This window comes from Amblyomma americanum, chromosome 1 (genome assembly GCF_052857255.1).
Source record: "Amblyomma americanum isolate KBUSLIRL-KWMA chromosome 1, ASM5285725v1, whole genome shotgun sequence".
NCBI classification, from domain to species: Eukaryota; Metazoa; Arthropoda; class Arachnida; order Ixodida; family Ixodidae; genus Amblyomma; species Amblyomma americanum.
The window spans coordinates 422,330,346-422,344,545 of NC_135497.1; the positions used below are offsets into that span (position 1 = coordinate 422,330,346).

General features: G+C 43.4%; 1 pseudogene; it reads right to left on the reverse strand.

Annotated features, from left to right (window-relative positions):
• Positions 1-684: 684 nt before the first annotated feature.
• Positions 685-13,499, reverse strand: LOC144124709 (uncharacterized; annotated as a pseudogene).
• Positions 13,500-14,200: the final 701 nt, after the last annotated feature.

A 14,200-nucleotide genomic window follows, 5' to 3' on the forward strand; every position in this document is an offset into this window, starting at 1 on the left:
GGCGCTTTGTTGGTTGAGCTGCGCCATTTTTAAAAACAACTAATAAATCAGACTCTTGAGGAGAAATTTATTTTAAACGTCAAACGCTTCCTTTGAAAGAGAAAAAAAAACACGTCTTGCTGCAAAATGCGTTCCATTTATGGGCGCTTAAAGCAGTTTTGCTCTCTATCTCTCTTACTGCACTTGAGCAGTTGCCAACATTTCAGAGTTCATTTTCCTGGAAAAAAGAGTGCATCCTCTTGATAACGCAAAACTTGATCACTTTAGCAGTGACTTCTCTGCAGTGAATATTACAACCGACTCCAGGCACAGAGGACTCTTCAAGCATGTCTAGCACCTCCCAGAACAGGTCAACAACTACAACGCGTTTCTCAAGGGATTTGTGAACAATGCTCTCCATCTTCTTTATCACTGTGCATAGTCTTAGCGACAGCTCGCGAAGGCATCCTCTTGAACGACCTCAGGTCAGTCAAGTGCACCTTGGCAACATATAACTTGGACGGGCGTGTTCTGGAGCAGCCGTCAGCGTGACCTGGGAATCCTTACAATGAATTGCCTTAGTTATCTTTTTATGCATATATCCTGCTAATTAATAGACAGCCCTTTCTTCTAGTCCGGATCTTCCATATCCATGGTCGCCCAGGTCATCACTTTCACCCGAAAGATAGCTGATACCAAGAAGCTTCACAGTTTTTCTTCCACAGCGTTCCTAAGCTCCGCGGCAGCCTTTGCCTTTTCTCCGAGCCTGTCATGCAGCGACACGAGGACACTTTCAGCGGCTCCAGAACAGTACCCTTTAACTACATTCTTCACAGGAGCGAACAGGGACAAAAGCCTATAGATCTGGCTGAACTGTATGATCGTGGGATGGTCATCATCGGCGTGAAAAGAGCCAACAATGCCAAATAATCTCTGAAAAAAACATGATAGCAAGGCAGGCGAGTTGTTGATACATATTTAAAAATAACAGTGCGAAAAACGGGCACTAGAGGGTAGAAAAACAAAGGACAAGCGCTCTGAATATAGACGAACAGGCAACAAGCAAACAAAAAAAAACACAAAGCATGTGCACTATGTAGGGTCAGGATAGGCAACCTCACTGTCACGCAGAAGCAGGGGTGGTTTGCAGATGCACTATCTTGGTTTCTTTCTCATTTTGTAGGCTGCTACGATTTCCCTGGTTAATTGATCGGGGTATTTATACAATATGTCACTATAGCACAAGGAATGAAAACATGATTGACTCTCTCGGCAATGATCAACCAAATTCGTGGAGCGGTTAGACTCTAAAGAGTTTAGATGTTCTCTAGTCCCCGTTTTCCGCGCTGTTTTTTTAAATATGAAAAAAGAAAGCAGGCGAAAAGTTTGTTAGTAATTGCACCAGCTTACAACTAATTGTTTTTCTTTAGAACACGCTGCCCCTTATACACTGCTACTTCAAGAAAATTGCGCTCTTCAGAACAGGCTGCCGCTTAGGCGGTGAACATTAAAACTCCTATGGACGAATTACCGAGGTTCAGAACGTCCGCAGAATGTCGAAGGGAGTTCCAGTGCCCATTGCGCTATACTGTGCTACTTCAAGAAAATTGAGCTATTTTCACCATTTCATCACTGTGCACTCGTATGTGTTACCTCCAAGGGATCTTGGTTCAGCTTGGCCGTCAGCAAATAAGGCGCACCTGCTTTGTGCAGCTAAACGATTATGTCTAAATCCGACAGCAAGGTTACTCGTAGACAATTCTGTCGTTTGCTTTGAAGCAAATACGAGAATGTTTCCTTATTGGTGGTTGTGCTCTGTTTCATCAAGTAGGTGGAGGAAGCCATTGATGACCTGCCCGAAGAATACAGTGATTATTACTGAGTCAAACCCTTGTGAAGAAAAAGTGTATATCACGACGAAAAACAACACAGAGCCCTAAGACTAACATCACATTAAGGAAAAGTACCTGAATCTTCGGCGAGTTCACTCGGATCCATTCCGCAGGGTTTTTTGTATTCAGTGCACCGATAAGATCACTCATTCTTCTCGTGAAGGCCTCTGCTTCCTTCGTGTGGACGAGTCCTTCAAAACCCTCTGCAATATAGACCTGCAGGCCAATGGCACTGCTCCGACTGAAGAGCTGCCGGGAAAGTATATGTTTGATGACACCACTCCCAACACTGAACGCGTTGAGATTTATAAATTTTTGTATATGTTTCTCTTGTAGCTAATCTGAACAGCAATCAAAATGGCCGATTGAGCGAGTTGGTGGGACATGATTTGAAATCACCAGCGCCGAAACAGACGAGGACATGAGAAGAAAAAACACTGACGACCGGACGCGCGCTGACTATCCTCTTCTTCAAACAAAAGGAAACCACCCTCTACTGACAGGTGGCCGCAGCCACAATGTTGACCAGTGTGATGGAAGAATTGTGCTAGGGTGGGCGACATAGAAAAGAGACCAATGTAGAAGAAATACGTTCAATCAAAATTGCAAACTGGGTGAGCCGGTGGGACATGATTTGAAATAACCAGTACGGTCGTTACCTTCATCTATTAATTCACATAAACTTTTAAGCAAGCCTGCTCAAGAGTTGGAATCGCAAAACCCAAGCAGCACAGGTGATCGGCCCAGTATTGCAACAGGATGGTCCCATCCTGGTTCTTGTAGGGCCCGCTTTGCCAATAGGGTTCCAATGTTGGGCCATTTACTTGTGCTGCTTGGAAAGCAGCGATTATACCGCAGCTTTTGCATGCCTTACGTGACCTAAAATCATGTGCTTGTAAGGCTGTTGAAACGAAACCGAAACGATCATTTCCAGCACCATATCACTGACCACCGAAATGACAGTCGCTGCATACTTGTGCAGTTGGATAACTGCACCCAACACAAGTTGCGCACAATGTTTCCAGGTGCAGTTCCTTTCGTGGGATAGGTCGCTATAGACTGCACCGAGCTTTCAGGCACAGGCACAAACATAAGAAACCGTCAATCTTATATGTCGACTTACTGAAGTTGCACGCCTAGCGCTGTTTTATTTCCACTAATATAAGAGTGCTAAATTCCTGGCCGCCCATTCTCCCACCTAACTGATTTTGTATTGCTTCCAAAGAAATGGGCTTGAACCAAAACTTGCAAGGTAGGCATTTAAGGGCTTTAGTTAGACGACTCATAGTGGGCAGAGGCATCATCTGCATATCATAAATAAGCCTGTATAAGCTTGTGGGCTGGCTATCCTCAGCATTAATTAGTTTAACAGCAACTCAGCATTGTTGCGCGAATGCCACATGCTGACTTTGATTTTTATCTGCCTTAATGATCTCATGAACGCCAGGTGCTGCAAAGGTGGGAGATAAACCAATAATCTTTCAATTCCTTTATCTTTAACCTTGGAGAGCGCTGCTTTCAGTGCCACGACCTTGCTGTGTTTTTTCTCCCGCATGGCAGTTGCTCGACAAGCTTTTCTCTTCAAATTCTGCAGCTTTTGGCCATTCTTATAGGTGCTGTCGTTTTCTTCCTAGCGCGCACCTGTCTTCGCAAACGCAAGCAACGCGCACAAATTAGCTGCTTAGAAAAAGCATAACAGTGTTTGTGATGAGCAGCAATGTTTGCATTTACCCCTGCACAGATATTTAAGCCATCTGTTTCCATCATAACGTTTTCAAGGTCAGTGACAGGAGCTGCAACTTTGAACAGCTGCTTGTGCAGCTTGTTGTAGCCGTTTACGAAGCAGCTACCATCTTCTTCGACGACAGCAGCCTTGGGAATCACTAGACGGCTTACTGCAGCTAGCTTTGTGCAGTAGAAAACTGCCCACACCTTCCCAGTTATTTCGTCCTTTATAATTTCATGTTGCCAGTCCGTAGACGGTAGAGTCGCAGTCACCAGATCACCAATCGTCAGTGCAGTCGACGTAGTACTGGTTTCCGCCGAGCGGGAAAGAGGCATATCAGCTCATTCGGGATGACTGCCTCTACGCAAGGCTCGCCTGAGGAGGACGTACTGTCGCTGCAAGGATCTTCACACTTATCTGTCTGCATGACAGCACGTGTTTTTGGTGGGTCCGCATAAGTACACCAGGGTACATTTTCCATCAATGTTATTGCTCGCTTTTGAGCCAGTTGGACTTTGACTTTGGCCTGTATTTCATAATTTTTGGCTTTGAGAGTCGGTCTGAAAGGCCAGGAAAAATTCGAGGGACGGCACCGGGCACTAGAGCCCAGTTCCCACGGGGAATACGGACCTCTCGCCCGTTCACAATATCCGTGTACTCCTTGATAATATCATCATGCTCAGAATGACGCTCCCATACCTTAGACGTGTGAGAACGCCGCCTTTCCTCGCGAAGCAACATCTGCTCCCACCTTTTAAATTCGATTTCATCGCGAGCAGATTTGGAAAAATGATGACCGGCAGCATAGTTTCTTCTGCCACTTTTGCAGCTGAACGCAAAGCAGGATGGTATGTTTACCTCTCGCTTGAAGAAACTAAGTGCACATATTTCCCCACAAACACGTTTTCACAACACTAGCAGGACCACCACACGAAAAGCCACCTTGAAAATCTGACTTACCTGTCGTAACTGCAGTGAGCGAAACTCCCGGGACAGCAGACGATGTAGGAAAGCTCTACTGCAGCGGCACTGGTTCCCGCGACCACCACTTCAGCCACCTCCCGAGCGGAGCTGCGAAACTGAAACTGTTTAAGAACGTTGCTTCCAGATTATCACTAACAGCGGCCTACCTTCCGGATCATTTTCGTGACTTCATATGGCGCTTGTGAAGGAGTTTTGCCTACGCTAGAGTGCGTGCAACGATGGGGTGTTGTACGGACAGCGCAGTGTCCTAACTGCCCTCTTCAAGACAAGAATCTAACCGCCACGTGATACAGGAATGTGTTGTAGCCCGTGCTTCTTTATGGAGGGTGGTACAGCAGTATTTCCAGGTGTGGGAGGGCGGAGATTTTCAGCGAGCATTCGTTATCCTCGCGGCTGCTTTGAGCGTCTGGTGGTAGTTGCTGGTACTTTTGTGCTCTAGCGCAGTTTGTGTGAGGCTGTTACGTCACAGCGCCGTAGCCGTGCTCTTTCGCACGGGCGCCGTAGTGGGGAGCTTTTAAGCTTCCTTACGGAAGAGTTGTTATTCTCTTGGGGATTTAGAGTTCCTTCCCCAGTGGCCCTGCCTTTTGGCGACCGTTTCGGACGGGCTCGTAAGGGTTGTTTTTAGGTCGGCCTCGTTCGTGTAGCAAGGACGTAATTCTCGTGTATTGTCGGTTATTACGATAGCATAATACATGCCAACAGCGCAACCATTCACACACAATATCTATATAAAGAGCGTTTCGTCTAAGTCTTTACATAATTTTTAAAAATGGGCTCTTCGAATTAGAATAGCGTTTTTTTCGGCATTACACTGTCAGCGGTGAAGTACATCAGAATACGGCTAAGGCACGCTAACTAGCAGGCTGGTTAACTAATAATGAAAAGTTAAATTTTTAACTTACCGTAAGGCTCCTTAATTACTGAGAAGCTTGTATATTCTCTTAATTAATGTACATGCCAGTTTTTAGAAATTCGAAAACGCTGTTACCTTCGGTGCTGTGGTCGTAAAATTTTGGTGTTTTCCACGAGTTACGCACACTGGAGACAATAGCTGCAAGAGCATGTCTATAAGCGCATGCATTTTGCAAACCTTTTATTTTTTTACAATTTAGCATGTGGTTCTTGATGTTATAGAAATTAAAATGATTCCACATCTGTTTGTCGAGTTGATCTCTTTGAAAGTACAGGTGCGCCATACAGCTTGACAAAAACTAGCTCGCACACACGTGACTAAACGAATTTGCTGTACAGTACATAAACGCTCAACCCGTTCCATAAACAACACGCAACAATTCACTAGCGGATTTAGATTTCAAGCTACGCATGGAATTCTAGTGCATGTGACAGCCGTTTGTAATACACCGCTATATCATATAAGGCACTTTATAGTATCAAGTTAATTTTATTTTTTATTATTTACAGTGCCGTCCAGCCCTACAAGGGGTATGAAATAAGGAGGGAAAACACAGCACACACAGCACACACTCAAAGAGAACACAGCACACAAAACGTCGGGCCTATACAGATGCCAAAGTAGCACAAAATGCATCAACGTTATTTATAGACGCTACATCTCTTGGCATCTGATTTCAAAGTTTAATGGTTAGAAGCAAAGGCAAAATTTGAACAAGATAATCATAAATGCGGTAAATATATTTTGAATGAGTGCTCGGTGGTTTGAGATATATGCGAAGAAGATCATAGCTATTCTAGTCGGAAAGCGGTAGGGCTGTGATACAGTTTTAAAACGTATACAGAAGCAAAGAATTGCGTCTTCTTTGCTGCAGTGCTTAAAGATTCAAAGAGTTTCGGAGCTGTGTATTACGGTCGCGAATGCAGCTGCTTGTTACAAAACGAATCGCATGGTTCAGTAATGATCCGAGTGACTGTGTTAAATAAGCCTGATGCGGATTCCAAATACTAGAGACATATTGCAGCTCCGGTCGGGGTCAGTTTCAGATGCGGCCATGTAGAGTGTTTTTCAAAATCAGTCCAAGAGTTTTACTCGCCTTGCTGATAGTGTATTCAATGTGCTGATCCCATTCTAAGTTAGCTGTCATTATGACTTCGAGGCATTTAAACTGATTTACCCCCTAAATCGAAGCACTGTTGAAAGCTTAAGAAAATCATAGCGACGTGTAGTGAATGTTATTACCTTGGTTATGTTGAGATTAATCTGCGTTAACCACATGTCACACCATGATGATAATGAATCGAGATATTGGTTTAAAAGAATAGATTCGTTAGCCTCTTTAATCTCACGATAAATGATAGAGCCATCCGCATAATGACGAATTTGAGAAGAGGTATTGTAGTGTATATCATTTGTGTACAACAGGAATACTAGCAGACCTAACACAGATCCCTGACGAACGCCATATTTTCCTGCAGTAAGGGATGAAACAACTTTGCCTACTGTGACAGCCGGCAATCTATCTATTATAAAATTCTATATACATTTAAATTGCTTCATTGAGATTTAATGTCCGAAGTTTAGCCAGTAGGCGGTGATGAGGAACGTGGTCGAATGCTCTCGAAAAATCAATAACCACGGCATCAACCTGACCTAATGAGTGAATATCCCGAGCGAATATTAGTGATGAGTTCAAAAGGCTGCGTTTCACAGGAGTCCCGCCGCTCAAAAGCCGTGCTGACTAGAAAAAAGCAGGCTGTTATATACCAAGCGCTGCATGAAGTGACTGTACAGAACGTCCTAAAGGATCTTACATGAAATAGACGTTAAGTATATTTGTCTGTAATGACAGCAGTCACCACGATTGCCAGATTTGTAAATAGGGATCACGTGTGCGAATGGCCAGTCATACGGTAGAGTGCCCTAATCTATAAATTGCTTAAATAGCTTAGAAAAAAAAACGGAAGAATGTGGGGCAGTAAGTTTTAGTAATTTTGTTGATATACAGCCGGGACCCGGACTTTATTTGTTGTGAAGACGGTGAATTGGGTTTTAAACTCCCTCTGGAGACAGAACCAGATCCTTAATTCCAGCTCACTGAGTATGAGGAGAGATACGTGAATTGGGAATGTTTCCTTCAGTGGTAAATACGCTGGCAAATGACATACTGAGTTGGTTAGCAGTCTCGAGTGGAGAGAGCAGATGGTCTCCGTCCCGTACAATAGGCTTATTTTTACACTTGCAGTGGTTGACGATTTTCCACACATGTTTAGAAATAGTATTTAGAACATCTGGGAATGTGGTGTTGAAGAATGTTTGCTTAGAGGTCTTTATTTCAGCTTCACAAATACGCGCTCTCTTTCTGTACCTTGTCCAGGGATCAGCCTTGTTTGTATGTATTGATGAGCGATAAGCGCGTTTTTTTTTCCTATTAAGCTTTTAAGATGTGGGGTAAATCAGGAATTTTCAAGGTGGGGAAAACACTCACATTTAGGATGAACATATCTCTTGCGCGCAAATTATGTCCTTAAATAGTGACCTTTTATACTCGGCAGAACGGGTTCCAAAGTAACCTTTTAGCAGTGAAAAGGAATAATCAAGGAGCCTAGTTATTGGTGAGATATTTGCCTTAGAATGATTGAAAATTTTTTATGTTGTGTTAATTTCCTGTGAAATCTGGCGCTAAATTGGTGACTAAATTGGATTAACCTGAGGTCACTTATTTCTTCCAAAACATTGAGAGAAATTGCGTCAGGATCTGTAACGCATACAAGATCAATAATGGCAATGTCGTGTACAGGCACTTTTAAGATCTGGTGTAGTGAAAACAAATGCAGAGTATGGAGAAAATTGTGACATTCCTGTCTGGACGGGCCAGAATTTAGAATGGTACTAGTGGTATAATCAATTCCTGGCTGGTTGAAGTCTCCTGTTAAAATCATAGGGACGCGGGGGAACCTGCTTCCAATGGCTTCCGATTTGGTGGTCAGGAATGAAATGAAGTTAGAATCAGGGACAGGTGGACGATAGCAAACACCGATTAAAACGGCAGAACGTGGTGATATGGAGTGTGCCACGATCCAGCAGGTGTCAATGGAAGAAGGCAGCACAGGCACACTTTCACAGTGAATCGGTTTCCGAACAACCATGATGACACCACCACGACGCGCAAAACTACTGTATTTTTGTGTATATGCTGGATTCAGTATGAATCGTCAAAACACTGTCAGGTACTTTACTTCTGAGTCATCTTTTAGTGCCCATTCAAATATCAGTCGCACATACTGTCATAGAAGAAATCATATCCTCCTGCTTAGAGAAAATACCACGATAGTTAGCTACCACAAATGAAACATGGATAACATTTTCGGCCGTTTTAATGGGTTTTGAAGGCATCACATCGTCATGTCATTGTAAACCACAGGGATGATTAGATTCAGATGGCGTGATTCCTGAGGGGACCACTGTGCCGCAGCCGAATTTACAGAGTTATGTTTGTCTGCGAACTGAACGTTTGTCAAGTGTAGTTGTACTTTTTGGCCCTGGTCATGGAACTGTTTACCAAAATCCCACAATCGCCCTTTTTTCCACGCGCCTTAGACTACAAATCTGCCTCGAACCACATCATCTCATCTTTATGGTGTTTCAATTTGGACGAGCTAGAGAATACTTCCTGTTTGCTCTTGTAGTTCAGAAACCGAATGACGATTTGCATGTTTTAAGCACTTTTCGGACAACCAAGATGACGCGGTGGTTGAATGCTTCCTACTTGGACATCCGGTTTGCTTGAAAGAAATGTCGAACTATTTTCTTTAGTGTCGTTCCAAGTCCCTGTTTCCACCTCTGGAACTCCTTTCACAAGTAGTTTGTTGCGCCTAGATCTGTTCTTTAGGTCGTCCAAGGCTCCTGATAGCTGGTTAATTTTTGTTTGCAGTGTGTTAATGCTCGAAGATGATTCAGTAACAGTGACTTTTAACCTGTCCACATCATTAACGGCACTTTCTAGAGTGGATAGACGTTTAACAAGGTCGTCGGTTTGTTTCGCAGTGCAATTCAGCTGGAGCTTGGTATCCTTTTGGCATTCTAGATTTCTTGCGTCTGAAGCTTCTAGTTTGGCAAGAATAGCATCAAGTATATTGTTACCTTCAGCACCGCGACTGGACTCAACGCCGCCACAATACAAAAGCACACTAAGGGCAAGGAGAGCAGTTAGAATTATACATGCTCAAGGAACAGGGGAATGCAAAAGATGAATGAGTCGCTTAGGATTTGTTGCAGAGCACTGCTAAAGCAAGAACAAGCAAGTTATGCTGCAAAAGGTAAACTTCCTGTGTTTCAAAAAGGCATACACACTAAGCGAGAGTCTGGGAACAGTATCAATATTTTGGTCTTGCGGTGCGCTGGTACAGCGCATGAGCAGCAATATACTCGCACTGCCTTACCGATGAAATGTGAAGCTTTTGGTGCCAGTCTTGATAATGATAATCAATTCTGTGCTCTCAACTTTCGAGCAAAACCATGGTGCAGACGAGGAGTCCAACGTTTTAGCCGTTGTTTTATGCCTGTTGTGCAGGTTCACCTTCCTGGGTGATGGAGTGATTCTCTAATAAAAGTGGATCCACCTGCTTGAATAGCCCCAGAAGTGACACCTAAAGCAGTGAAGGGCATCAACAGCCTCTAGAACAAAAGCTCCCTTCAACAAAAGGGGAGCCTTGCATTATTTGAGAAAGGTGCACAGCTGTTGATAAACCCGAAAGCACTTGCAGTGTGTTGTTTTCTTTTATGTAATCTGATTATATTCCCTTTGTCGTTTGCAAAATTCAGCCTTTCTGAGCAGACCATCATATACCATGTGCTAAAGGGAGGCCCGCCGCTCATTTTTGCAGGTAGGCTTTTGGACATAATAAAATTGCTATTCCAGCATAGTAATATCAGTGTTGGCACATATCAGCGAATAGACGAATAACGGTAACTAGTTAGCTAGTTAACAAGATTCTAGTAAATAACTAGTTAACTGATAGCAAATAGTGATCTGTACGTCGCTGTAATAGCGACATGAGCGATACCATCAGCACTGTGGCTGAGCAGATTTAAGCAGATGCACATATCGTTAGAAAATTGGGCACCGGCAATGGGCAAACAAAAACACCTGCATATGCCACACGACCACCTCTGCTCTGCATAAGCTGCGGCAGCGAGCAGTGATGAGCTTTGTGGTGCAGGCAGATGCAGGTGTTTGCGTGGCACGTGCAATGTGGAGTGGCGTGCAGGGTGTCGTTGTGTGGAAGTAGTTAGCAGCGGCATGCATCGTGACGTGGTTTAGATGATGAATGTGGCGTGTACGCCATTTAATGAGATGCATAGATGGGTGTCACTTTGCGCCATCATCGGTGCATAATTTCTGAACTGCACATGAAAGTGGAAAAAACTATTTGAGCCCCAGCTAAGAGGGCAATCACATTTTTGAGTCTTAAAGGCTGATTTGGCGTCTAGTAATGACAAGCTGTAAATTTCGAACTGCTGGCAGGTACCCATCTGTCACAGGTAAAAGGAAACTATTAGAATTTAGTTCACCATCTTATTACAGTCATATTCTTTTACAATAGTATTAATAAAGACTATCTAATCATTGATGTCAATCGATTTTGATGATGTGGTTTGTCTGAGATTAATTCTTTGTCACGCAGCCAGAGAGGGATTTAATCATGGCACTTTGATAATATACATGAATTAACCTCAGTGTTGTTTCAATTGGTCGAAACTGTTCGCTGGAGGGCCACCTTCGATGGGGCATCTAGCGCTTCATTCTCGAGTTTTTCAACTATAGTTAGCATGATGCACCTATTTTTGACGTCCACCAACACAGATATTAGAGTGCTGCAAAAGACATCGTCTACCCCGTATAGCCTTCTTTTAGAAATTAGCAGCAGGCCTTCTTGAAACACCTTGTACATGGCTAGGGCAACTTTAAACAGTTGCGAAAGAAAGGAGTAAGTACTCATTATCAATCACCTAAACGCAGCCATGCAACCGCAAAATAAATTGATATAAAGGTACTCTTTATGTGGCCTATTACACAGAGCCTCTAAAAATAAATTTCTAACTTTTACATTCCTTCTAAATAGAGCAGCAGATGCCACGTGGTGAATTCTGAATAGCAGAATGTTTTGGTGTTCTTATTTAGTTGAGCAGAAATTTAAGGAAACTATTGTAGGAAGAACCAAGAATGACTATTTCATCGTTAAGTTTGTCTAGTAAATGCTGATATTGGATGCACTTTTCACTCAGAATATTAAATTCATTGCAAATGAAGTTATGACTGAGTACTGGTTGATTTCCAGGTGTCTTAGGGCTTCGCACAGGCAGTTATGTCTGTGGTATTTTGAAGAATGGCAGGAAAACATGACGTGGTACTTGGTGGATATTTAAATTGTGTTGAAGAATTCAACAACATTGATATGAAGCGCAGCTCATCAGCATCTTCTGAGTGGCTGGTGTGGGCCTGCGTTTGAAGCTCTTGAGACAGAATAAAAATGTAATTGTACAAAGCTGTGTTTTCTAGTGCATGGGGATGGGGCTTTACTCGTTCCTTCTGAACAAGGCTGCCAGGAACCCCGGAATAGGGAGCCCACCAATAATTTTCCAAAGGGGAGAGCCCCCCCCCCCCCCCCCTTCCCGCCACGCCAGTCTCCAATTGCTTGCAATTCAGTGCATCTGTGCGAATATGCTAATATTGAGTGTTGCCCCGTGTGCTGGCTAGCCGCTAGCAGTGTACCAATATGCCACTGCGTCAGCATGCAGTTTTAACCAGTGTGCTGTGTGCAGTAGTTTCAAGTGTATACCATTATGCACTGGTTTAAAGTGTACCTATATACAGTATTGCACAGTACCAAACCGGCCCGCATATCAGGTATGGCACTGGCATACATTGTCCCAGTGGCACTGTGTTTTCTAATAGGGTAATGCCCATTTATTTCGAAAAACCGTTTTCATTCGAATTACACACAAGAAAAGACGTTTTCAGTTGATGTATGGCACTAACAACGTATCACTATTGGAAGTAACAGAGTATAAATATTTGGGCCTCTGGATAACTAGAGACCTTTCGTGGACAGAACATGTATATACTGTTGTAGTATATTCCTTGCGTAAGCTATTTTTCTTCAAGCGCTCAATAAAGCCATCCACGCCTAGCGTTCGCCATTTAGAGCAGAATTCTCTCGTCCGCCCATTGTTGGAATATGCTGTAATTATCTGGGATCCTTTCACCTTAACCAACAATAAGAAAGTATAACAAACACAGCATAAGGTAGTTAGGTTTCTTTACAAATCATACGGCCGTACATTTGTCAGCGATTTCTTCAGAGTGGATTACCTCCGGTGACTGCACGCCATCGTATCTATTGGTTAAAGTTCCTGTTTCAGCTAGTGAATGGTTATTATAAAGTTAATACTTCTTAATTTTTTACTTACTCATCAGGTTATAACACGAGACTGAAAAACGTTTTCACAATATCCCCTTTAAACGCGCGAAATAAGTGTTTTATATATTCTTCTTTTTTCTGAAAACAATTACAGACTGGAATAACCTAAATAATGAGATTGTTATCAAGAATGCTTTGCTGATGTTTGAAAAATTCCTGCAAATGTTATGAATATCAGTGTTTCTGTACTTGTATATTTTATAAATACCCACGGCCTTGTACCAGAAGGTAGTATGTATAAATAAATAAACAAATAAATAAATAAATACATAAAAGGAATAGTTATGAACGCCGGATGGCATGAATTATTCAAAAGCCACCCACTACAGCGTCTCTCATAGCCCGTGTGCAGCAGCGGAACGTAAAACTTGACACACCATGCCGAGAAGCGATGCGAGCAACACTTCCTCAATTAAAAATTACCTGCGCTCTCGTCCGGCTGGCCTCCCCGTTGAGGAAGGAAACGGTGGCAGGTGCCATCCGGGCAGCATGTTGAGGAACAGCATGCTACCCTCGTCCATTCCCGATAGGAGGCCAGGCCGGCAAGTGGGACTGCTGCTTCTAACGCTGCCAGTTCACTGGTTACCGCCTCAGCCGCGGCTCATGCCGGTGCGAAAGGCGGAACGAGTAACCAGGAAGGCAGAGCAACGCGGGCACCTCGTTTTCGCCAGGAAGATGCTCCTCGTGACTGCGACCGCAGTATAACAGGTAAGAAGTTCATGGGGAACTACAAATTAATATTTGTCAGAATTATATATCCGCGAAGATAACAACGTCTAAGATATATTGGTCCTCAATTCAGGAAAGTTCCTTCAATGTAAAACGCAATAGGTGTAGCACCCTTCTTTTGAGCTGTTGCTGTTTGCGCAGCTGCAAGAATGATGTCATTATTCTGTAGGAACAAATTTTCGAGTAAAGTCGGATGGAAGAGAGAGGAATGTAGGAAAACCACTGTTGCATCAGGACTGTTCAGTTTTCGCCCTGAATATAAAAACGGCCATAAAATGAAGATGGGAAGAAAGGTAGGAGACGGGCCCTGGCTGGCGATGGAATTCTACAATTTCTGGTAAAATGAAGATATACAGTACGCAAAAAGTGCTCTAGACGAAAACAAAAATGCAATAATCATAAATATGAGAGGTTACAAGGCGACAGTGTGAGGGGAACCGGACAAGCGTCACGTATACACACGCAGTTGCATGCCGCCGAGAAGATGAACCTG